The sequence below is a fragment of the Pleurodeles waltl genome, chromosome 6 (assembly GCF_031143425.1).
Source record: "Pleurodeles waltl isolate 20211129_DDA chromosome 6, aPleWal1.hap1.20221129, whole genome shotgun sequence".
Taxonomy (NCBI): Eukaryota; Metazoa; Chordata; class Amphibia; order Caudata; family Salamandridae; genus Pleurodeles; species Pleurodeles waltl.
In genome coordinates this window covers 518,700,578-518,728,466 of record NC_090445.1, presented here as the reverse complement: position 1 = coordinate 518,728,466, position 27,889 = coordinate 518,700,578, and positions in this window count along the sequence as shown.

Below are 27,889 nucleotides of genomic sequence, written 5' to 3'. Positions count from 1 at the left end.
CCTTTTAATAACCTGCTATTTAAGGTAGTTCTTTACATTAAGGAACTTTGTGACAAGGACCCAGGAACCCAAACCATTATGGTAGGAGGCCTAAATTGTAAGATTTCTAACCCGGGGCTTGCATCCTTCTGGGATGAGAAAAAGGAAGAAGCATTTAGATTACCGCCTTGCATTTTTCCCCACAAAACAAAGCCTGATAAGCGTGGGATGCTCTTTTTAGAGTACTTGAGAGAATTATTGTATTATTGCTAATGGTAGACTCCGATCTGACTCCCCAGCCCATTCGACCCATATATCGCCTCGGCGTGCTGCAATCCTGGACTACGTGGCAACAAACTATCAGTCTTTCTCTGTATTAAAAGATATATTAGTAGTAAAGACTACCCTTAGTGATCACAATGTTCTGGTAGTATCTCTTGATCTGAAGGCACAACGCACTGATTCATGGAGTCTAGCAGGGCAGCACCCCCAGCTAAACATTAAAACTGGTAGAACATATTGCTCCCGAATAGTTTTAAGGGGCTTAAAGGAATTCTGGAAAGTACCCTGAATGTCCTTTGCTGCTGGGTAGGAAAAGAAATGGAGAGTTTCACTAGTTTCATGCAACTGGTTGCTTCAATTCCCAGTCAAAAGCCTCAGAAAAAAAATATAGCAAAACCCTGCTCCCTTTTATTAGTGAATAGAGAAATTAATGCTCATTACTGTAAACAGTATAGGGATCATACATTTATGAGGCAATCCCAGCTAGATATTTTAAAAAGAAGGAGAAGGAGATTAAGAGCACGTCTAAAAAAGGATGCCACAGATAGGTCCTTGGTTGCAATAAGAGAAGCAGCCTCTTCCGGCCATACTAGGTGGTTTTGGTCCCTGATCACCGAGGGATGTGGTACTAGACCCAGGCCCCTGCCAATATCTATTAGTGAACTAAGCTGATCGACTTTTCTATCTTACCTTTATGTTTCTAATGGGACTACTGTGGAAGGCCTCAAACCAGATTCGAATCCCCATACTCATATACAACCCCAAAAGAAATTGAGGCTACAATAAGAGGAATGCGTAGTTCTGCCGCAATGGGACCGGATGAAATCCCAATACTGCTAATAAAACACAACATATCCTCCTGGTGCAAGATTTTATTCCCAGTGTTCCAGTATTGCTATGAAGTTAGGGATGTCCTCAATCTTGGAAGGGTAGTGTTATTGTCCCCCATATAAAAAAGGGCATCAAATTTGTCGTAATAATTACCACCAGATTGCACTTTTGGATACAGTCGGAAAAATCTTTGCTAAATTCCTGTTGTCACAGATTAATGATTGGGTCAAAAGGTACAACATTATCCCCTTAGAGCAGTCAGGCTTTAGGAGAAATCATGGCACAATTGTCAATATTTCTGTTTTGCAAGTAATTAACGAAAAATATGTCTTGATGAAAGGAGAACGGATCTATGCAGCCATCATAGACTTCTCCACAGCATTTTAGACCGTGTTCTGTTATGGAAGAAGCTTCTAAGACTAGGCATGCCTGGCATCCTCTTTGACCCTGTGGTAGCTCTTCACTCCTCCATCTGGTGGAGAATTTTGGTAGGGGGTGAACAAGGTCTAGCTCATGTTATTTCAACCAAAAACAGCCTAAAACAAGGATGTGTGTTGGCTTCACTGTTATTTTCCCTGTATCTTTTGAATTTACCAGCACATTTAACTCCATGTGAGGGCCTCCCAAATTAGGAGGTAGATCTCTATGCTGTCTACTTTATGCAGATGACATAATTATTGTAGAACATACCCCAACGGGGCTTAACATCAGACTAAAAGCCCTCGAGCAATACACTGAAGCACACTTTTTAAAGATAAATTGCTCTAAAAGCAAAATCTTGTGCTTTCACAGGAACAAAAGATTAAAGTACAGCAATTTTAACTGGACTTTAGGAGCACAACAGCTTGAAAGAGTAACCTCTTATGCACTTCTGGGTACAATTGTCTGCGGTAACCTCAAAGATAGAGAGCATATGGAGCATATTCAAAGAAAGACCCAATCTCAAGCCAATGGTTTGAATATCCTTTAAAGGGCAAGGGGCAGAAGGCATTTTAAACATCTCTTAGAGTTATATCGGGTAAAGATACCTCCATTGTTACTGTATGGTATTGCGCATATTGCGGTTTCTAAGTGGATGTTTCTCGATAAACTCGAGGGATGTGTTCTAAGAAATATTTTAACCGTAAACTCTACCTTCTCTGTACTATTACTAAGACTTGAGTTGGGCATGCGTAGCTCTTTTATGCAAGGCCTGGCCACGATAATTCATTGGATGTTTAATTTGATGTGTTATGACGACCCGTTGCGGTTACTGCTAACAAAAGAAATATTAGCTAGTCATAAAGTAAAATATACCATCTGAAGGAACATTTTATATGCCATGAATCTTTTACAATTAGATCCTTCTGCAATTTTTACTCTCTCTCCAGCACAGCTTAAATCCGCACTCAGGAAAGCAACTTGGGCAGTGAGTTTCCGCCAGGATAGTCAGGCCTGCACACATAGACAGAGTTTTCATATAATATCTGATTCTTTAAGGCCAAGGATCACACAGCCCTACCTCACCTGGAACTTGCCTCATGGGGTGAGAAGATTTTGGCTCCTGCTGCGACAGGGGCAGCTCCTCCTGAACACATTAAAAGCAAAATGGTCTGGCTCTTCCACCATTTGTAATCTATGCCATAATGGCGCCCAAGATTTGAAGCATGTTGTTTTAATTTGTCCGGCCCTATTGCCTTACCGTCGTAAGTGGTTGCGCCCCATTTGCCTATCTCTTTCGCTTAGATCTGCTTGTAATCTATTACAAGCCTTATTTATTCCACCTAATGAAATGTTTTGTGCTTGAGTTTTTTAACTATGTTAAGTTTTTTATAACTTTGTATTAACTTAATTAATTTGTTTATCAAAGTTTAATTCAATCGCTAGTCTTCTATTTCTTCTTTTTGTATATTTATGTTTTATTTTATGTGGATCTCCATCGGAGTTCCGTAACATAATAAACTTAAACTTGAACATCAATAAATTGACAAAAGCTGCCTCATATCAGGTACATCCTTTAAGGAAAACGTAATCCTCCATTCCTCCCAGAGACTTCGGAACAGCCAGTCATCTATCCTCTCAAATCTTGATGAAATTAATGCTCTCCAGGCAGATCTAACCAAAACTACTACTGTACGTTCAGTGCAATCCTGAGTTCCTTGTCTCATCTCCATAGCAAACAAAATCAGGCAATTTCAGTCAAACCAAACCAATTTGTTTATAAGCCACCTCCAGGTTTCTAAAGATCCCTATCACCTGCGGAGTTCTCAAGAATTCTATACCTGTTCCGAGTTATGCTTCACACTACATCAAGATATATCAATATGCCAATGTTACACATCTCTACCTGAAAGTATCTTCTGCGCCAGACAACAAACTCTTCAAATGCCGTCTCTGTCTCATTCCAACCCACCTGACATGAACCTTGATGGTGAACCAGTCATACTAAATGGAAACAATGCCATGGCTGAAAGTTGGACCACAAAAAATGGCACCCTTTATAAAAGTAAACTGGATTGCCTCAGTTTGTCAGCTAGTCATTTTAAACTTCCCTAGACACAGAGCAGACCTGAGATCGCTGAAGCACAAAGCTGCCATTATACTGACTATTATGACCAGGGTGGTCCGGGCCTAATGGCATTCCCCTGGCAGTCTATGAACATGCCATTGAGATCTGTGCATGATTTATGGAAGAGCTATTCAGAACTTGCCCTGTCACTGATGCCGTCCGCCCATCCTGGCAAGGGCAACTCTTCACCCTATTTACAAAAAAGGTCCAGTGATAAGTCCTGAGAGCTACTGCCTTATATCTCTCCAGGATGTTGAAGCCAAATACTTCACCTCCCTACTTCTTGAGTACTTGGATGCATGGGACCACTCACAAAACTGATTACTGATTACATTCAACCAAACAGGCTTCAGACCAATGCTGGGTACTATAGATAATGTAGTGGCCATCAGAATGCTGTTGGCAAAGCAGGTAGTGAAAAAAACAGCTCTTCGACTGCGTCTTTGTGGTTACAGCAAGGCCTTTGACCACTTAATTCTTAACTACTCTGGATCAAGCTCAAAGCCTGGGACATCATCAACCCCATACTCGGGGCATTCAATTGCTTTATTCTGATACCTGTGCCAGAGTAAAACTGGGGAACAACTGTACTGTTACAAACAACATAACAATAGAGCAAGGCGTCAAGCAGGGGTGTGTTTTAACCCCAGCCATATTCATTCTGCTAATGTGCTATCTGGCACCCACTTTGCATTTGATAATCAGTGTTGCACGAAAATCAGCAAACCAACCTATTACCTCCCTGCTTTATGCCGATGATGTTGTTCTTCTAAGCCAAACGGTGAAAGGCCTACAGAAACTGATTGACTCCTTACAGAAGCACAGCAGCATCAACAGTATGATATTTAACTACAAAAAGATGAAAATCATAATTTTCGGCTGGAAAAGTAAAAAACTGGCACATGGCATCTAAATAATCACGGCCAGATGCAAACACATGGGATGCTGGCTGGATGATAGGGGTGGACACTTAACACGCTTGAACTCATTTAAACCTAAAACTGCATCACTCAAATTTGCCTTTCTCACTGTTTTCAATCGAATAAAACAGTTCTCCCTGGAGCCTCTATGGAAAATTGTAAAAGCTAAACATTCCCACTCTAGGTTATGGCCTGGAAGCTTTCCCAGGGAAATTGAACTCCTTTTTAAACACAGTCCAGAGTTCTGTTTTTAGATAACTATTCAAACCCCCTCATCATACCTCTGCAACCCAAATAAGACTGAAATTCATGTTGTGTAATCAACTTTTAGCACAGAAAGCCAGCCTTCTTAAATATCTGCAATCAGCATGTACCACAAAAGATGGTACACTGAAGAATTTGATATGGCTTGAAGTTTCATCAGTAACCAGTTTTGCATCCCAAAACCCCTGGAAGTTTTCCCTATTGGATGCTTTGGAACTAAAAAACGTAGCAACTAACTGGAATCAAAACTTCTCTCACTCTCTCACACTCCATAAACAGTCCTTTGAACAGGACCGTCGGGCTTTCAAGAGCAGAAAGCATGCAGTGCTTATATCAGGGATCTATGATAAAAGAGCTGTCCAAAAATACATCACAGACACATTCTCTAAGTATTACAAAATCAATTTCTGCTCTATTCAAATATGCAACTACTCCTCATTAGGCTTACTTCCACCTTTGTCAATTCATCCCACCAGCAATAAGTTCCACCTTTGCGTTCAGCTTCAAGAGTCCTTACCCCACCTTCTGTGCATTTGCCTAGCATTAATTGACAACAGCAGATGGCTCCTCCATCACTACCTTGTCAAAAAAGGGATTCAAACAATTCAGGCAGCTGTGAACTTTTATCTGAATTAAGCACCTCCTCAAGCAGTCACTAGAGTAACAAAATTGCTGGATGAAACACACAAATTTATAAGAATTTTATATTCACCTCCAACCACCCGGGAATTGAAGAGCGCAGCGCTGTGAATGCCAAATCAAACTTGACCTATGAGCCTGAGTGTGTAAAACTCTGCCTTTGGACAGCAGACGATAATATGTGTTGGCTGCTAAGAGAGTTCAACCAGAAAGTTGGGGTTATCAATTGTCCCTGTCAGGGCCGGTCTGGGAGCTCAAAGCAGCCCTAGCAAATGTATTGAACCAGCCTCCATACGTTGAATAGAGAGCCGGCTTGACCCTTGCAAGGGAAGTTTGACAGGGTGGGATTTTTTCTCCCACCAAGAAAATGTGGAAAAAAATGGAAAAAATGGTGCATTTTACAACACATTTTTTGATTACACATTCAAACATCTTAAATTTTAAAGCAAAGTAAATGATAACCATACAGTGCACCAGGATATCAGTCACAACCACAGGCTTTTGTACAGTGAAAACCAAAACCAGACAAACTGGAGAGTAGAGAATCAGAGAACACGAAAATAAGACTGGCCAGTCCCTATAAAGTGCATAGCAAACATGCGTGACAACTGCATCAGTGGAGCTTAAGGGGGGATTCTTCCCCAAGATAATTTGGACAAAAAATGGCAATGGAACACGAGGTCAGGAACAGCCCGGTCAGCAAAGACACCGCTGCTATAATCAGAGAAGACACCATGGGGGTTATTCTAACTTTGGAGGAGTGTTAATCCGTCCCAAAAGTGACGGTAAAGTGACGGATATACCACCAGCCGTATTACGAGTTCCATAAGATATAATGGACTCGTAATACGGCTGGTGGTAAATCCGTCACTTTTCCGTCACTTTTGGGACGGATTAACACCTCCTCCAAAGTTAGAATAACCCCCCATGTCTGCTGTACCAACACTGCCACCAGTGTGAAAAAAGACACACCAACCAACATGAGAAAAGTGAGAAAGACACTAATGTCACAGTGAAACAATACACTACTACTAGTGTACATATAATGGGACCACTACCAGTGTTAAAAAAGACTAACCACTAGTGTGCAGATATTAAGACCAATGTGAGACAAGACACCATCCCGAGTGTATAACACAGTTATACACTAGTGTGTAGACACACCACTACAAGTGTGAGAAAAGACACACAGCTAGTGTGAGAAAAGACATGACCACCACCAGTGTGAAAAAAAATATATTACCATAAGTACAGATAGACACAACTCCTAGTGAGCAGACACCAACATTAGTGTAAGACAAGCCATAGAACAAGTTTGAGAAAAGACTGCAACCAGCATTAAAAAATACCCCAACACTCGCGTAGAGAGACACTACCAACAATGTGAGAAAATATGGTGTGACTATTATACAAGGACACGACCAGTGTGATAGAAGACCCCTCACTACTGTGAGAAAGCTGCCCATCTACTGTGGGAAAAGATACCACCAACAACAGGAGAGAAAATGCAACAACTAGTGAACAAAGCCAACTTCACCAAGGTTAAAAAGACACTCCACTAGTGTGAGAGAAATTACCTCTGATGTTATATAAAATACCACTGCTATAGTGAAAAAGACACCACCACTACTATACAGAAACCACTGCCAGTGTCAAAAAGGAAAACCCACTAGTGTGGGAAGACACTACTAGTAGTACACAAACTCATCACCACCAGTGTTAGAAAACACAGTACTATTTTTTTGTTTTAAATATTTTTATTGTTGCTTTTTAAATAAGCCATATTAATAACAACAAAGGCATAAAGAAAGAAAGAATGGCAAGAGGTAAAAAGTCATGGCAAGGTCAAAATATACTCAACAGCACATCAATAACTCAGCTTCCAGGGACTGGGGATCAAACATGTTGCAGCAATACAGATACAAAACACAGCCATAGCAATATATATTAAAGACTCCCCAATGGTGATACCTGTTGCCACCAACACACCCAGGAGCATGATTCACAAATGTTTGTGATATAGTCTAAATACCAGGTTGATATTTAGAATATTAACCAAAAATTTGGAGAGCTCTTTAAGTGGATCCAGCTTAGAGCAAGTGAACTACATGTATCAAATTTGCTTCCATAGCTTGACGGCTTGAACAACATATTTCCTCTGTGCCACCCCACTTGGCAATCTTTGCATGGTCAAATATAAATCGAGAATCATTTTGTAATGATATGACTGATGCCCTGAGGAGGGTAGTATAGTATGGCTAAACTCTAAAGATTCGCAGAAACTCAGAGATCACCAGAATCCAGTCTCTGTTACCACTTGCTATTGTATTTCTCGAGGTCATCCAGTAAAGCCAGAGCTGAGAATCACATAAATCTGACCAATCAAACACTCCTCAGCACCTAACAATAATTCCAACAGCAGGTTCTTTGAGAATCCAACAGCCCCACCATTTTTCCTATGCAAGAAATCATAAGTTTGCAGATATTTTGAAATGTCTCTGCTGTTTAAGTCAAATCTATTCCAGGGTTCCTCAAATGATGCCAAACTGGAACCTTAACAGAAATCACTCATTTTAACAACCCCTGCCTCACCCATCTTGGTAGACAGGCATCATGAAATATGTCTGGTAACAACGGGTTCATGTGGACAGGGGTATACAAATGAAATCTGCCTTAACCAGCTTTTTTATGCCAAGTACCCCAGTTCTTAAATTCTTAAAGGCTGCTCCTAGCACTTCGAATCAGTTAGCCTCTGGTCCAATTAACAACTAAAAAACAAATGGCGTATGCTCAGTGAGCAATTGCCCACCATCCATATTGTCCATGAGATGTGTCATATATTGGAGGGTGGCAGCCAGCTGACACAGTTTTAAATTCGGAAGTCCCTAGTCACCCCTCTCTCTGGGTAACGACAAATACTTAATCGTCCTCCTCATTTTACCATATGACCAAATTAATCTAGAGATCATAGTATCCATTGTTTTAAACCATGACCTTTCAAACTTTAGAGGATAGCCCAGAAGACATAGAGAACCTTTGGCAAAAATAAATTTTTTACTCTATTGCAACGGCCCATAATAGACAGGAGTAGGTTATTCCATCTCCTGAAATCTTACTTGCCTTCCCAACTATCGGGACCAAATTAAGTTTAATCATCTGATCTATGTTAGCACTAATGCGGATCCCCAAATAAACTGCAGACTCGACCACCCGAACATCTTGAGTTTAAGTTCAGCTGTTCACTACCAACTGTGTTTTATTACTGTTTGGTGAGTAAAACTTCCCAAGTTTGGTGGGTTCCTCCTTTATTGTCATCAGAGCAGCATTTGCGTGAATAGTAACAACTGCCACATCAACACCATAGGCTAAGATGTTTGTATCCCAACTGTATCAATTTACTGGTACTATAGCTGGGATGGCCTCCAGCTTACAGATAAAAGGATCAATGAATAAAGCAAAAAGTAGGGGGGAATACGGGCACACCTGCCGAGTTTCTCTTTCTATATTTCTAAGCGCAGACTGTCCTCCCATCAACTGCAACTGGGCTCCTTGTTTATAATGGATAGCCTGAACTGCCCCGATGTAATCCAAACAAGCTCAGGAACTTCCTCAGATAGTGCCAATTGACCCTGTCAGGTGATTTTTCTGCATCCAACAAGGCCATTGCAATGGGCTCGTTTGTGACTTCAGCTACATCGAAAAGCGTTATAGCAAGGCAGATATGATGGGTGGTGTCCTTCCGAGGGATAAAGCCATGCTGATTAGTGGGCACTAGTTTGGTGATAATGTGTCAGAGCCTGGCAGCCAGGACTTCAGAATAGATCTTTGAATAACAATTTATTAAGGTTTAAGCAAAAAGCCAACCAAATCTCTGGAGGCATTTGGACCTGTTGCATTTGCAAAAAGAGCCTCAGCATAACCAGAAGAAGCACTGCAAAAGATCTTATTAAATTCTAGTGGGATTTGATTGGTCCCTGCAGCCTTCCCCTATGGCAGTTATTGAAGAGCTGGGTGTAAATCATCAGAGGTAAAATTAGCCCACAAGAGATATCCCTCCTCCTGTGTAATTCAAACCTAAGCCACACTGCCCAAAAACCGATTCATATTCTGCTCCCCCTTACAGATAGAGCTTGGTAGAGTATTTCATAGTAACTCATGAAAGCTTCTCTAATATCTTCATATTCGGAGACTAGGCCACAACATGAGTATTTTATTTCACTAACATAGCCTGCCTCAACCTTCTGGCATGTACATACTGCTAAAAGATGCCCCACCGATTTGTTGTCCTCATAGCATTCCTGCCATCTGGCTAGGTATTTTCCAGCTGTTGTTATAGCTAATATTTAATTGATTGCCGCCTTAACAAGTGCTGATTACTATCTGCTGCTGGGCTACAGCAGCATCGGACCCATCGGTTATGGTTGTAATGCGGAGGGCTTCTGCATTCCTGAGGTTCTGATTGTGTTCCTTATTGAGCAGTTGGCTCTGTTTCTGGTGGTTTATGCTAAACCTAAGGGTTTCCTCCCGCATCTCCACTTTGAAAGCATCCCAAATCACCCCTAATGGGGCACTTCCTATAATAAATAAAAAAATTCCAGAGATCCAGAAATTCAATCTTTGGATATAAGCTGGATTAGACAGAAAACCTCTCTCGAAAAACCACCTCAGAACGTAACCCCTTCCAAGGACCGAAGGGTTATGGTCTGACATAGGTTGGGGGAACAACTCTATTTGGGCTTGCTTTAATAAACCTGGTGTCAGAAGGAACTAGACCAACCAAGCCAGAGAGCCATGAGGGGCTGAATAATACGTAAAACCAGGATCTGGCGCTTTAAGTTTAAGCCAAGAATCACCAGGCTAATCTGATTTTTTTAAGCTACAAAGAGCTCTGAACACACATGGTTTAGGACCTGATTAAAGACCAGAATTGTTACCAGTTGCATCCCTAGGAGTAACTCTGGATCCATTAAAGTTAAAGTCACCACATACAATGTATGGGGCAGGCTAAGCCGTGAGTTCTACTGAGAGAAAATTGATAAAATCCAGTTCATCTTAAACTGAGCCATTATAATGAGCATAAGGTACAAGACCCTGAGCTACACCAACATTCTACTATAGGCCATCCCCCACATTTGTCAGAAGAGCAAAGTCTAAAGTCACATACCTTGCTATGAGCCAGAATGGCAAGCTCCCATGGTTTTTGTGTCCTGGGTGGTGCATGTCGCAAGTCTCAAGCCTAAAGTTTCCAGCAAGTTCAGGGGCGTGCCCAAGATGGCGGCCGGAGCAGACACTATCTAGAGAGCTCCGCTCGCGGCCTGAAAATAATCCTGCTGTTCTCCCTGCCCGGACTGCCCTGGCGCCTGCCATTGTGTCCCGGGTGGTCCCCTGGGGCTGGGGAACAAGCGGCTGGAGCGCAGACCGCTTGCCGCGAGAGCAGGCACGGTGGAGCATTGAGGCCGGGAGGATCGTGGCATGGGCCGTGACATAGAGGTGTGGCCAGTGGAGGAAGCTCTCCGCGCGAGGACATTTCAGCGTCCCTGTATTCGACTGCATGGAAACGGCGTGCTTGTGGGCCCCGCGACAGGAGCGAGGAGGCACATCAGCAGACCATCTTGCTGCCCGGTGTGCTGAGGGGCAAGCGTGGGCCACCTGCCCGAGGTGGCATTAATCTCCGAGAGAATTGCCCTCACAAGGCCCGGAGGCCTACCCAAGAACATCGACAACAGAATTGCGGTGAGGTCCGCTCCAGACGTGCAGGTCCCTCTACTGTTGGGGGGCTTACTGTACCTTAGCAGATGGCTGCCTGGGAGACCATAGCAGCCCACCACATGAAAGACACTGGCAGCGAACACGTCCTGGGCTGAGGGGAGCGTTGGGGGGCTGGGGTGGGCCACCCTGACCAGCAAGCAGATCTTTCGACTGGCAGCACACTGATTGAACCAAGAGAAATGTAAGGAGGGCCCATGGGACTCCTGGCACCTTCCAACAGTGCAGGACCCAGCGACTTACACAGTGTCATTGGCAGTAGACGCACCACAAAGGGACACAGCGTTGACCAGTGTGGTCAGCGGAGCGTGCACTTGCTGCACGACCGCAGCTGAAGGGATCTCTGCGTAGGTCGCCCATACGGCTCCGGGATCAGCCAAAAAGACAGCAGAACAGCAGTGAGGACCCCTCCCTGTGTGCTGTTCCCTCTACTAACAAGGGGCTCAATGCACTGTGACAGATGGCTACCTGAGAGAGAATTGTAGCCTCAACTCAGAGAATACCGGCGGCGAATGGGGACTGGGCAAGCCGTCCTGGCTGGCGAGCGGATCTTAGACCGGGTTGCGCGCTGATTGCACCAGTGGGACTATGAGAAGGGCTCAGTGGGACTTCTGGTGCCTACCAACAGCGCACGGCCCCGTGGCTGACTCAGCAACCACAGCAGGACACGCATCACAACGTGACACAGTGCGCAGCTGATGGACTGGGCAGTGTGTGGTCAGTGTGACTACTTGACGTGGGATAGAACCACATACAATCATGGTCAAACCGAATCCGATTAGGCCGCCACCGGCCACGGAGGGAGCAATGCCCACCCCATGAATGCTGCAGGAGACCCTACTGCTGCCCTCCATCAAATGAACGAGACACTGCGGGCCCACTCCGCACGATTCGACAAGCCACTACAAGCCGTGATGGACACCAAACGAACCTTGTAAGGGAAAATAGACTCAGTCGCACAGGAAGTGAACCTACTTAGAGTGGATCACTGCAAACTAGTAGATAGAGTTTCTGACAACGAAACCACGCTCATCACAGTTTGGCCTGAAATCAAACAAGTACGGGACCAGCTACAGCAGATGGAAATGGAGGTCACTCTTTTGCAACGTAGAGCAGAAGATGCGGAGGGTCGGTCGCAGAGGAACAATGTCAGATTTGTGGGGTACCCGGAGCGGGTGGAGATGCCAAATGCTGAGTCATTCTTCGAACAATGGTTGAAGGACACAGTATTGACAAATAATGCATTGCCTTCACTTGCAGTTGAACGTGCCCACCGTATCCTGAGCAGACCACCGCGCCCGGGGGCTCCGCCCGACCCCTGATTGCTCGACTCCTCAACTTACGTGATAGAGATCAGATCTTCGAGAGCTTCAGGTCACAGGGCCCTAGGCAGTTGGACAACAATGTTATTACGGCTTATCCTGACCACACCATGGAGGTGCAACATAAGCGTACGTCCTTCACAAGGGTTAAACAACTCTTACGCAACAGCAATCTCACATACTCTTCGCTGTTCCCGGCACGTCTTCAGGTGATAGACGGGGAGAGAACCCATATTTTCCCGTCCCCGGAGGATGCCTGGACTTGGTTACATGCCAAGGGGCTGGTCAAACCAAACATCGATGACTCCAAACTCGACAAATGGATCACACCTCAATCTCGTCATCGGAAGAAACCCAGAATCGGGACACATCCCTCCAGATTGCAGGCGGCTGAGAATCAGGCACAGGCCTTAAAAGACGCAAATCAGTTCACATCTGCACAGTATGCCACCCATCGTGAGGACAAGAACATGGACTCAAACTCATCACAGGGCCACTCCAGTGCCTTAATCTCCCCCTCCTTATTCGGTTCAGAACTCACTCCGCGCATGGCAGACGATATTTAAAACTTACTCAACACCTCTGGTTCTGGGCATATTTCTCCATCCCCCAAGGTCTGATATGCGGCACAGCGGTCTACACAGCAGTGGTGGTGACTGGCTTTGCAATAGGGAGCAAGCATAACAAGATCCAGCACTCCTACACTACTGTCATCATTCACTGGCCTGCTCGGACATCCCCCCTCTGGCAGGCCCCCACGTCATAGATGGAATGAACGGTAGGGTAGCTGGGACAGGATGGGCGTGAAGATTATCTGGATCGGGACGTGGCCCATGCTATTCTTGCTTCTCTCTTCCACGCGTTCTCATACCCCTATGGGTTACCAAAGGGACAATGTTAGGAGTGTTGTTACCTGTGGCACCCGTTGTGCCACCGCGTTACGAGTTGGGCGTTGCCCAGTAAGTTCCTAATTGGCTCAAAGTTGTTCTTCTAATATATTTTACTTTGTACCTATGGGACGGCAAAGGGAGGGGGAAGGTGACTACACAGAGGGGGGGGGTTTGGCTTGGAATGGTGTTCTCCACACTGTCCCCACCCCAACATCAAGCACTGCCAACACATACACTATCACACAACCTAGTAATCACATGGGCACTGACAATTACAACGTATTGACGTGGAACGTGAGAGGCATGGCCAATACCACTAAACACTACAGGATATATTCATACCTCAAAATCCACATAGCGATACTACAGGAAATGCACCTCACAGCAGAGGACTTACACAGCCTCAAAAGCAAATGGTGGGGACTTGCGTATGGCACATCAACGTCAGCATTTGCCAAGGGGGTGTTGGTGTGGGTCGCCCCAATTGGAAGAATCATTGGATGGCAAGACTCTATCCATAGTAGGGCTAAGGGACTACGCCTAAACTCCTCCAAGACCCTACGTCCAACAGCTTATGGGGTGGAGACCTAAACTGTGTACTAGACATAGATATGGACAGATCCCACCCACCAATGGATGGTGCTCTCAGTAGGAAAACCTCCCAGGTGTTGAGGACGTGGATGTTGGAGAGGAGACTCTGTGATGTGTGGCACCTCCTTCACCTTCTAGACAGGGAATACTCCTTTTATTCCCTGGTTCACCGCCTACACACCTGCATAGACTTGTTGCTCTGCTCTACGGGATTGACTTGCCCAGTAACATTAATGGGGCGTCATATCTGGCTAGAACTATATCAGACCATTGCCCACTGACGGCCTCCATTCAATGGGGCAGGTTGCGCACTCACATACCCACTTGGTGCCTGCAGTCGGATCAGCTACTGGATCCTCCATTCCACCAAGAATTGGCGGGGTGCATCTCAAAATATTTTTAAATTAATGGGGGGACGGCCTCGTCGCACGCAGCAGAATGAGATGCCCATAAAGTGGTGATGAGGGGCCTCTGTTTGTCTGTGGCAGGTGGGGTGCGGCGTACGTTGTCCAGCGAGCTGCTACAGATAGAAACAGAGCTGCGGGGAGTGGAGCACGAGGTGGTGTTGGGCGCCGCAGTTCCGGAAGCCCTACGTGAACCACGCAAATGCAGAAATGAGGTTGATTTGCGCATGTGGAAATACAATTACCGACATTACATTGCTAGGACACATTCGGAGGGTGATCATTCCAGCAGGTTACTGGCATGGTTGGTACATGGTGAGCAACAGCGCACTCCCATAGGGGCCATTAGACTAGATTCCAGGGCAGTGGTAAACACACAGGCAGATATAAATGATGCATTCAAGCAATAATACAATACATTGTATGCGGCAAAACCCTCCCACTCAGCAGCACAGATGGCAGAATTTTTTCACCCACTCCCCCTTGCCCGCCTCTTTCCAACACAGCAGATGGAATTAGAGAAACCCATAGATGCAAATGAGATTCAGTCGTCATTGCGACAATTAGCCCATAACAAAGCACAGGGCAACAATGGTCTTCCGGTAGAATATTACCACACATTCTCAGTGCAGATAATTAAACTATACATGGAAATGTTGCATGAAGCACAAAAGAAAGGGCAGCTCCCGGATTCCCGGTGTGTGGCATTAATAGTGGTCCTCCACAAGCCAGGTTGTTATCCTCTGGTCTACAGTCCTATCGACCCCTCTCACTGTTAAATCTGGATTGCAAGCTATTGGGTAAGATCCTCGCGAACCGACTGCTCTTGCTAATGCCGCTGATACATGAAGACCAGCCCGGATTCATACCCAGTTGTAACACATTCCTAAACATCAGATGTCTGTTACAGCTCATGTCGGATGCCCTGGATTTAGAGCACAATAGGATTGCGGTGTCCCTCGACATAGAGAATGCTTTTGATACTCTGGGTTGGCCTTTTCTAACAAAAGCACTGAGGAGCATGGGGGTTGGGAATGGATTCCTGAGGTGGATTAGAAACCTGTATTCTAGCCCTATTGCTAGGGTTAAGACAGGCGCGATTATATCAGAAAGTTTCCCTGTAGAGAGGGGTACGAGGCAGGGTTGCCCATTATCGCCGCTGTTATTTGCGTTAGCGATTGAACCCCTGATGGCACAGCTAAGACAAAGGGAGCAACTGTGGGGCATACCTGATGATGATAAACACCAGATCATGTCCCTCTATGTGGATGACGCGCTGATATATCTACACAAATACACACCATTGCTTTCGGACCTACTCCTACTATTGGATCTATTTGTGGACCTTTCTGTCTTACGTGTGAACTGGTCGAAATCCTGAATGTTCCCACTGACACCGGTTCCGAGGGTCATGGCACATAGGCTACCGTCGTGGTACACCACTTTCAAGTACCTAGGTATTCCAATATATCATAATGCAGTTGACCTTAGGGAAAGCAACTTGGGTCACACAGTTAGATCGATAAGGGGCTCCCTGTCATTTTAGCGCTCGCTTCAGCTATCTCCAATGGGGAGGGTGGCAATCGCAAAAAAGATAATACTCCCAAGACTGCTATACAATTTCTCCACACTGCCAAAAGTAATCCCTGTATCTTTTTACAACGCTGAACAGTCTGCTGATTGACTTAACATGGGGCAGTGGTCGACGGCACGTAGCACTCGCAGACACACACTTACCGCTCGCACACGGGGCCTAGGCACACCGAACTACGAGCTGTATTACACAGCTGCGCAATTATATTGGACATTGCATTTAATGAAGAACCTCCTTAACACAGAGACAAAGTCAGTACATGAAAACTTGGGCCCCACCTCCGTGCTGCAATGGCTATTAGACAACAATAGCTCCCCACGGCGACATAACATTCTGTTGGAAGTGGCAAGCAAGTGCTGGTGCCGTTACACACTCGATGGGCACCCGGATCCACCTTATTCACCCAGGATCCCACTGCTGGCCATCCCTGGGGTGTGGAAACGGGCTGAACACGACAAACTAACATCATGGCCAGAAATGGGCATACAAACAATCGGGGACATATTCAAAGAGAGTGGCATCATGTCCTACACTGAGCTCACATTTGCACATGACGTGGGGCTGGGATGGTTCATAAATTATTGCGCACTACAACAGCTCACACGCAGAACATGGTGAAGCGGGGACAATGAACCCCTAACTTCCCCTCTCTTACACAACTTGTTAGCCGTCGTAGCCAACTGTAAATTGTTTATGTCAGAGATAGAATCATTTAACTCATCAATTATCATGTGGCAATGGGTGTACCCTCTCTATTTCCTCAACTCCTCCTCGCCGGAGATTTCTCTCAAGCTGTCACTATCTTACCTCTTCTTGTTTTTCTATTTTATTTTCCCCTTTTACTGTCTTCTCTCCTTTATTGTTGATTAATCTGCTTACACTGCAATGAAGACAGCGTTTTGGTGCTCGATTGTATACAGTTGTATATCATTTAACAATAAAGAGATTTGAAAAAAAAAACGTTTCCAGCAAATTCCTATTAGTTTGATCTATATGGGTTTCCCCCCATCGACCAAGCCATAGATACTTATGGTAGCTATTGCAGGAGGCTGGCCTGGTTTGTAGTGGGCACCAAGGTACTTACACCTTATACCAGGTCCAGTTATCCCTTATTAGTAAAATGTAGGCAGTGTCTAGAAACCAGGCTCTCTAGAGGTAGCTGTAGCTGGGCAGGCAAGTCTTATCTAGGAGAGATGCAAAGCTCAAGCAATACCACTGTAGTCACACGTTACTCCCACACATGAAAGAAAACACTCAGTGTTACAAAAATAAAGGTACTCTGTTTTGGTGACACACATGCCAAAAATACCATAGAGACTATACTCCCTTAGGATGAAAGTAATACACAAAATATAGGCATACACTAGTACGCAAAATCATGTGTAAAAACAGTTAGAAAATAGAGCATATATTGTGAAAATCACAATAGTTAGAAATGGGCCTGGGGGAACACAAACCATACACTAAGAAAGTGGAACGTGAACGTCAGTTTCCCACCGAGGCAAGTGTAGTGTGAAGAGGGTTGCTGGGAGTACTATAAAACGCCAAAGGTAAGTACTAGAACCCACTCCAGAGCCCAGGAAAGTAGGATTAAAGTACAGTAACTTTACCAGAACAGAAGAGACTGCAAGACACCAACAGTGGATTCCTGGACCTGAAGACCTGTGGAAAAAGGGGACCAAGTCCAAGAAGCACAGAAGAGTCCAGGGAGAGCAGGAGCCCCTGCTAACCCGGATGAAGGTGCAAAGGAAGAACCACTGGTGAAGAGCAACAGTCAGCACTGCACCCAAGAAGACGGATTGGGGTTTGTGGTTGGTGCAGATGATGTTCTACGCCGGATGGAGGATTACAGTCTGGTCTGTGTTGCTGGAGTCTGCCAACAAGAATTGGCACACGCAAAGCTCGCGGTTAGAAGAAAATGGTGCTGCCTGGGACCAGGAGGGACCTGGTGGACTATACTCAGAAGGGGGAGTCAGGAGGGGCTCTCAGAAACTCAGAGAGCCCACAGAAGACCAGGCAGTGAGCACAGGAGTCCCACAGCTTGGGGACAAAGGAGGTTCAAAAGGAAGCCCATGCAGCACTATGACAAAGGCTCCCACGCCGCCGGAGAACCACTTAGGAAGATGTGCATCACAGGATAGAGTGCTGGGGGCAGAAGCTGGACGATGCATGAAGAACTTTGTCGAAGGATGCCGACAAGCCTTGGCCACTGCAAAACACGCAATTCATGGGGGTACTGTCTTGTGTGTGGAAGCAGGCTCTTACTTCCACCAAAGTTGGACAGCAGGACGTCAGGACCATAGGGACCACTTCAGTACACCACCCGTGATGCAGGATCCATGCAGCTCATCAGGAGAGGGGAGCCATGCAACCAGATGTCGATGCAGTAGGTCCCTGCTGAAGCAGGGGAATGATTCCTTTGCTCTTCTGGTGCAGGCTGAAGACAGGCTGTCCTCTGAGGATGAAAGACCAGGAAACAGTTGTAGTTGCTGGCAGGAGCTGAAGATACCATATTGCAGAAGTCGTCTTTGCTTTTTTGTTGCAGTTTGTAGAGTTTCTGGAGAGTCCAGATGCAGTTTCTTCGGTGAGAAGGTGAAGTAGAGGATGCAGAGGATTTCTGCTGGAGGCTTGCAATCCGATTCTAAAGAACCACCCAAACTAGAAACCCTAAAGAGTCCTGAAATGGGGATTGGTCACCTAAACAGGTAAATACCTATCAAGGGAGGGCTCTGACGTCACCTGCTGGGACTGGCCACTCAGATGCTCCCAGAATTTCCTGCCAACTTGGAATCCAAGATGGCAAAAACGTGGGACCCTCTAGAGGAGCTCTGAGCACCACCCCTGGGGTGGTGATGGGCAGGGGAGAAGTCACTCCCCTTTCCTTTGTCCAGTTTGGAGCCAGAGAAGGGACTGGGGATTTTTCAAGGAGGTCACAAAATGCGCCTTTCAAAGCATTTCCAGTGGCTTGGGGAGGCTACCCCTCCCAAGCCCATAACACCTCTTTTCAAAGGGAGAGGGTGTAACACCCCTGTCCCAAAGGAAATACTTTGTTCTGCCTCCCTGGGATTGAGCTTCTCATGCAACAGGAAGGCAGAAACCTGTCTGAGAGGTGGTAGCAGCTGGGGCTGCCTGGAAAATCTCAGCAGTCTGGAATGGAAATACTGGGGTTCCTCTAAGGAGCCCCCAGAGTGTGTGGAATCATACAACCAATGCTTGCAAAAGCCTTGGGGTATGATTCTAACATGTTTGATACCAAACACAACTATGTTCGGAGTTACCATTATGTAGCTGGACATAAGTAGTGACCTATGTCCAGTACACGCATAAAATGGTGTCCCCACACTCACAAAGTCCGGGAAAATGGTCCTGGAGGTCGTGGGGGCACCTCTGCTAGTGCAGGGATGCCCTCACACACAAGTACTCTGCACCTTGCCCTCAGGGCTGGAGGGCCTGCTACAGGGGTGACTTATAATTGACCTGGTGCAGTGTAAATGGAAGTAAAAGGGTGCATGCACCTTTCACGAAGGCTACAATGGCAGTCCTGCAGAAGCCTTTGCATGGGATTCCTATGGGTGGCAAAAGATATGTTGCAGGCCGTAGGGATCTCCTGGATCCCCAATGCCCTGCATACCTAGGTACCATTTACTAGGGACTCATAAGGGAGCATCAGTATGCCAATTGTGGGTGAAATACTAGGTTACTAGTAAGCAAAACCAAATTTATTGGAGAGAGAGCATAATCACTGGGGTCCTGGATCCCAGTGAACACAGTCAAGCACACTGACATCAGGCAGAAAATTTGAGTAACCATGGTAAAAATAGGGTACCTCCCTACTGCTATGCACAATTTAGTCATGATACTAACATACCACACTTAAAAGGCACCCAATCATTACGTTGCTCATGCCGCATCAGCCGTGGCAGAATGCGCATGTCTCCAATATAGCCCATTCACTTCTTTTTAATTGTCAGCTCACCTTCTCTGTCATATTGCTCAGCTCTCCCTGCTACCACTACTGTGCTGGCATCCTCACCCCCCCCTTGCACCGCTTTCCTTTGTGGTCCCCCTACATACTCCCAAAATCTAACCCCCTGCCCTGAAAAGACACCACTATTAGTACACAAACACACTACCACCAGTGTTAGAAAACACACCACGGTTCCAGGGAACTAGAGACCTCTCAGCTCATTATGAGACACTGCAGTACCTAACAAGTGGCACTTAAACAGGCAATCATTTTCAGACACATGTGAATAATATGTAATCCAAACATTAGAGAGAAGGTCTGAATGTCGAAGCACATCTAAAAACCTTTGTTTTTCACTTTTGTGTGTTCTTCCTCTTGCATGACATTTGTGAAGGTGTAACATATACAGCTGCCGCATGAGGCAAAGCAGGCAAATTTCTCAGAAACAGATTATTCTGTCATAGACTGCTGTACTAACATTACATGTTGTGAATAGACAAGTCTCTACTGACTGATGTTTAGTGAGTGCTCAAGTACTTTAGAACGAAATCTAGGAACACAGGAGGCGATCGTCTTTCCTGAAGCAGGTACTTGATGCATTCAGTGGCCGAGAACACAATTTAATATTGTGCTTGGAAACAGTGAAAATTAACTGGCCCATTTGTAGATACTGACTACTGGTGACACATTTATGTGAGTGCAAACTGATGCAAGGGGGCGGGTGGACCAGAATTGTGCACCCTCTGGAATACCTATATCTGCAGTCGTGAAAAAAGGAGAGGCATCAATAGCTAAACCAGGGGGCTGAACAGCTTCAAAACAACGATAACTGCATGTTACATAGAAAATAAATTCTGATAAAAAAGCGGTAGTATGGAGCCTTGATTGGTGCCATACTTTAACAACAAAGGACTACTTTATTCCATATTTCCATGGTTTAAAAGTGCTTTTACATTTATGAGCTCATGAGCAGTGGGGAGTTGCCCAGGTGTGCTTGTAATGCATCACAAATGTGTATGCACATGGTTAAGTGGGTCCGATTTGTAATGGTTAATGAGCACGTGAATCAGTCAAGTTACGTGTGTTAATAAAGGCACAAATGCAGATTTAATTCATACAATAGCGAATATAAATGGCCCATTCCAAAGCAAAACTCTTCCTGTTGGGCTGTGCTATGCTGCTGGTGAAAAACAATGGACACCGTGGCCTGGGGGTTAGGCGCACAAACCATCATTTTCCTAGGAAGCTGTACTGCTTAGTGCAGGTGAACAATGTTATCAACTAATAAAGTGCAGTAATCCAGATGCAAAGCTGTGACTGTCTGCCCCCAGGTCCCACCCCAACATACTATTCACTTGTTTATTGATCTCTGCAAAGGCTTGACTTCAGTACTTAAAAATATGAATTGTGTTCCAGGCAGCAGGTGTCACACACACCAGGGAGACATGGGCCGCACTGCATCAGCCACACTTACTAAAAGTAGCTGCCTGCTGCTCGGTTTGGGTGTTGTAGTTCCTGCTGGTGGACTAGTCTTGGGCTGGGCTGTGATAGACCAGGCTGTCTGCATCTCACTTCAGTGATGTCACAATGGGGTCAGACTCTGAGGAGGCCTAAAGAAGGTCTTATGACGTGGTTACAAGCAAGGATTGAGGGGGGGGGGCTTAAGTTTAAAGGGTGGGAGGTGTGGAGGCAGGAGGCCAATGCAATTATACCAGGGCCCTCAATTGTTAGAGCTTTTGTGCACTAAAATAGATTGAAGGCCCTGTGAGCCAACACACCACTGCTACTGTATTGAAAATGTTATTCAAAAAAGGCTAGAGAGTAGACTTAAATTTGATAACTTTTTTAAAACACCAGCAGTGGAGTGCATGGGTAAAGCGATGGACCCAGGAGGCAGGAAACTAAAATAACTAGTGAGGACTAATGAATGGTCTGATTTTGTTATTGTGGGCTGATGTTGCTATGTTGCTGTAAAATCATCCCTCAGTAATAAAATCAGCCCCTGGTAACGGAAACCAGCCCCCACCCTTCCAGCCTCCAAGTGAAACTCCCAGTGCCCGATACTGCCAGTCAGGCCCTGGGGCCTGCCCATTACTTTCTATTGATCCTGTGCTGAAACTCTACTATCCAGCTCCTTAGTATATTCCCCCAGTCTGTGGCTAAAGCGAGACTTGACCTGTTTTTAATTTGTACTTTTTCTATATTGAACACTCTGTTCTTTAAACTTCAGCACAAGGTATTTTTCTTGACTATAGCCACCTCTTACCTATCCTTTGATCTTTTTCTTGCACTAAACATTCCCAGCAGCAGACTTACACTTTATTACTAACAAACACCGGCCCAGGTTATTTATAGCACGTGTGACTTTACAACCTGATCCAGCTCTCATACCTAGAGAAAACAATCAATAAATCCTTAGGTACTTTGAGATGTGTCAAACCAGTAGACTTGCCCATAGGACCCCGCATATACGATCTAACCTGGCCTTTGCACATTGTTTTATTCGTATAGACACAATAGCTAGACACTTTTTCAGATTTTTGATCTGTACTGTTATGAAATACACTGTTATGCCTTTAGGTCTCTTTCTATTTTTAGCTCATATTTATTTTATGAGTAGTATGCATTGGCTTGTAATTTGTTTTATGTATGTTGTGAAGACAGCTGGTAATGTTTCATATTTGCTTCCACTAACTATGTAATTTCTTCTTGTTTGGCTGAAAACGTACGCACGAATAGCATTATATATTGAGTTTAGTTATGTTTTTGTCATATCAATTCTGATTTTGCAAGGTTCTCACTTTGATAGACTTAATTGTCAAAATCAATTATTTCTAAACTTGAAACTTGAATGACACATTATGGCTTAAAATACCAAGTGTGGCACAATGGTTAGAGCAGCAGACCCTGTTACAGTGATATGGCCCGGGACCAGGGTTCAATTCCTATCTCAGTGGGTCTTGGGCTCAACTCCCTTAGACCAGATAATTCTTGCCTCAGTGCCTAATCTAATTAATGGGTCCCACTCTGTAACTCTGGGCAATAACTTGCTTAATCTCCACACCGGCCCTCACAGTGCTTGGATGCCTGGCTTTACCCTGGGGCTGTCCAGGAGTGGGTGCCTCACAGGGAAAAGCCAGGAGCGTTTCCACAGTGGTATGCGTACAGCGCCTTGAGACCCCAATGGTTGGCAGGGCCCCCCTGGGGATGGTTCTCAAGAGTCCTGAAGTCCCTTGACTGGTGCTTGCTTATGGGTTTTTTAGAGTCAGTGGTGGACTTTCCTTTTGGGTGTCTGATGTTGGGGGTGAAGTACTGCAGGTAGTAGTATGCCACAGCCCTGGAGAGTTGCAGTGCCACCAAATGTGACACAGTGGTAGGTCCTGTCCTTAAGGCCTGTTGTATGAAATGTGGTTGGGCTGCTGTGCCTGGGTCATTGGTCAGCAGCTGGTCACTTTACTGGACCTCACAGGTTCCTTGCCTGCAGGAACTAGGGAGTAATGGCTTCACACAAATGGAGGTTCTTGGCAATTTGTAGAAGGCTGGAGGTGCTTTGAGGTTTTGTAGAGTCCAGTCTTCAGGTTTCCAGGCAACACCTCAGCGGTGATTGCCAAGTCCTTGGAGCAGCAGTCAGGGTTTGGTGACTTTTTCTTTCTGCAGCAGGGCTTCAGTTCATGTGCCTTGGATATTCTTTGTCCTAGTCTTCTTTGTGTCTGTTGAATCAAGGCCCATATTTATAGTTTTTGACGCAAAACTGCGCTAACGCAGTTTTGCGTCAAAACAATTAGCGCCGGCTAACGCCATTCTGAAGCACCATGCGGGCGCCGTATTTATTGAATGACGTTAGCCGGCGTTAGCCGGCGGCGCCGTCTGGTGTGCGTTAAAAAAAACGACGTACACCAGGCAGCGCCGGCGTAGGGGGATATGGGGCTTGGGCGTCAAGAAATGGGGCAAGTCAGGTTGAGGCAATTTTTTCGCCTCAACCCGATTTGCGCCATTTTTATTCACTCCCAACCCCCATAGAAATGACTCCTGTCTTAGCAAAGACAGGAGTCATGCCCCCTTGCCCAATGGCCATGCCCAGGGGACTTCTGTCCCCTGGGCATGGTCATTGGGCATAGTGGCATGTAGGGGGGCACAAATCAGGCCCCCCATGCCACAAAAATAAATTAAAAAAAACACGTACCTGAACTTACCTTAATGTCCCTGGGATGGGTCCCTCCAGCCTTGGGTGTCCTCCTGGGGTGGGCAAGGGTGACAGGGGGTGTCCCTGGGGGCATGGGAGGGCACCTCTGGGCTCCTTCAGAGCCCACAGGTCCCTTAACGCCTGCCTTTTGCAGGCGCTAAAAACGGCGCAAAAGCGGCCGTACGTCATTTTTTTTGACCCGCCCACTCCCGGGCGTGAATTTTGCCCGGGAGTATAAATCCGACGCACATGCCTCGGAGTCGATTTTTTAGACGGGAACGCCTACCTTGCATATAATTAATGCAAAGTAGGTGTCCACGCAAAAAAATGACGCTAACACCATGGACTTTGGCGCTAGACGCGTCTAGCGCCAAAGTATAAATATGGAGTTAGTTTTACGTCGGAATTGCGTCAACAAAAAAAGACGCAATTCCGGCTCAAACGGAGTATAAATATGCCCCCAAATCTCTTGGTCTAGGGATGCCCTCTTCATACTGAATTGAGCGGGGAATAGGGAGAAAGCTGGTAGTAGCCAATGGGCCACATTATCTTAGGGTGGCTACACCCACTAAGTGACCACTTCCTGTGGGAAGGGGTTACATCCTTAACCCTGATTGGCTATGTTTCTGCCATCCAAGATAGAGGAAAATTAAATGAAGTGGTCACCTCGCCTGCCACACCTGATGGGTGGTGCAGGCTGGGGATAGCCACTCCTCCTATCGTTGCTAGGTTTCCCACCGGTTTTCCCACCTAAAGTGGGGACAAAACCATTGGGTGGCCATCTGCTGCTAGCAGCTGAGGCAGAGGTCAAATTTTAAAGGTGGTAACGCCTTTAAAGCTGACCGCTGGTGCAGGGTGCCTCCCTGGGGAAGGAGGTGTAACGCCTCCACCAAGGAAAGGCTTGGTGTTCTGGTTTCTGAGAGAAAAATAATCTCACCCCAGGAGCCCGAAACAATGTCTGGTGGTGGCAGGCTGGTTAGGACCAGTCAGCAACCATGCCCGGGTTATTAGCTTTTGCAGAAGGCACCTCTAAGATGCCCTCTGGGTAGTTTTTATTATAATAAATGCAAAACTGGCATCAGGATGGGTTTATCATTCTTTATTGTTTGATACTAAACACCCTAGGGTTCAGAGAGGCCATCATGTATCTGGGGAACTCAAAATGGCCAGTGTCTAGCACATGCATTTGCTATGGCATCCCTTTACACTTAATATGTCTAAGAATTAGCAAAGACACAGTAGGGACATATTTGCTCATGTATAGTGCACCCTGCCTTTCGGCTGTAAGGCCTGCCAGAGGGGTGACTTACCAATATCGCATGCAATGTTAACAGACATGGCACTCTTGGTGATCGCATGTCGAGTTTGTAACTTTGGATACACTTTATCATGCACTTGCAATGGCAGTCTGCATGAGGCTGGTGTTGGTCCTCTCAGAGTGGCAGAATTGGTGCTGCAGGGCTGGGGCCCTCTTCAGTAACAGGAGCACCATTTACTAGGGATATACAAAGGTGGCTGAAGTGCCCAACATAGTACAGCTATTGGGGAAATAGATCTGACCCATGGAATCTGTTTAGCTGGTGCCCAGGGCACTTACAGTTTGAAACAACATCATTTTCCAGGCAAAAGGTTTGACAATACCATGTCAAAAGAGGCCCTTTCTCACAGAGGTGTCTGTCAAACTTCACCTGGGATTCTTGCATATAAATAGACCAAAACACATACACACACTCTCCCCCCCTCCATTTTGAAAGTCCTCACAAATGATGGTTATTGAACAAAATATTGTTTCCTGTCACGTAGTACTCCCATCAATCTGCATTCCTATGCCTTTTCATTGCCTCTTATACCCCTCTAATGCACACTGCTTTGTATTATATTGTATTTTACCATTACATGCCAGTGGGACTGTTGGGAAATCTGGAGCTCACACGCCCCAATCTTACTGCCAAAGCTTCACCACTGCTTATATGTCCATCACAATGGGTGGTGTAAAGATTTCAGAATTTGTCCGTTACAAAACAGGTTTTGAAATTGTTTTTCTTCTTCAGATACTATACCTTCTTTTCTCGCCATCTATGTTCTTCAGATCAATTGTTGTTGTATTTATCTGTAAATTATATGGGCTTCATCTTCAATTAACATCAACAAGCAACTCCTGACATACCTGCAGCCAAACCAGCTTTTAAATGCCTCCCAATCCAACTTCTGCAGGAATCACAGCAACAAAGCTGCCCTGATTGCAGCCACTGACCACAGCCGAACCCTCTGCAAATTATGAGAAACAGCAGCTTTAATCCACCTGGACCCCTCTGCAGCCTTTGACACCGTTATCTCACCACATGCTCATCAAAAGACTCCACCTTATTGGCATCCACAGGGACAGGCTCAGTTGGATCACCTCCTTTCTCACTGGAAGAACCCAGAGGATCCACATCCCACCTTTCACCTCTGAATCCAGGGAGATCACCTGCGGTGTCCCCCAGGGCTCATCCCTCAGCCCCCTGCTCTTCAATGCATATAATATTATCCTAAGCAGGCGACACCCAACTCATCCTCTCACTTACCAACAATGCCTCCACCACCAGAACCAACTTCCACAGATGCATGGCAAGCGTCAATGACTCAATGAAGAACAACTGCCTGCAGCTGAACACAGAAAAGACAGAAGTACTGTTCTTTGGCAATAGCAGCAACACATGGAATGACTCCTGGTGGCCAACAGACCTAGGACCCACACCTCTCCCTCCAACCATGCCAGAAACATCAGATTCATCATGGACAAGTTCATCATGAAATAACAGTTCAACACTGTTTCCCCTCCTGCTTCCTCACTTTGTGCATGCTACATAAAAATCTTCAAGTGACTACCCCTACACATGAGATGCACCCTAACACAGGCCCTCATCACCAGCTGACTGGCCTACAGCAACACCCTCTACATAGTAATTGTTGCACACCTCCTACAGAGACTTCAGACCATACAGAATGCCGCAGCCAGACTCAACGTCTTCCTTCCCCAGCAAACAAACATCACACCCCACTTAATACAGCTCCACTGGCTCCCCGTACAGAAGAGATGCCAGTTCAAGCTGTTGACTCACATGCACATTGTTCTACACAATTAAGGTCTTGTGTACATTAGCCTCCACCTGAACTTCCACTAACTGTCAAGAAGACAATGCTCTGCCTCCCTTTCACTTGCCCATACTACCCACATCTACCAAAGTTGCAGTGGAGGATGCTCCTCCTCTCACATCATAGCAAAAAAACAGCCTCCCTACCACCTCCGAATGATCACTTCACTTCCCGAATTCCGAATTACCTGGTCATTCAAATGAGCCTCCAGGATCTGCAAGCGCCTGAATACCCTATTAGCTGATTAGGTGCTCTTTATAAATCCTGATTGATCTTACTTCATCACCAATCCACGTTGAAACGTTTCCTCAGTAATCAAGGTTTTCTGAATTCGCCTCTATAACAAGCAGTGACTTGTTCTTCAGTTTCATTCTCTCATCAACAGTTGCGAACTCTTGTGTTTCCTCATCTAAAATTACTGTTCTTCTCTCTATGGCCACTAAACAACGCAATTACACCATTACACCTTACTCATAATGATGTGTACTTCTCTAATTTGTTTAGCGTATTCTGCACAAATTTATAAACCATTCAATAACAATAGTGGGTTTATCTGTAAAGGGTTTATATT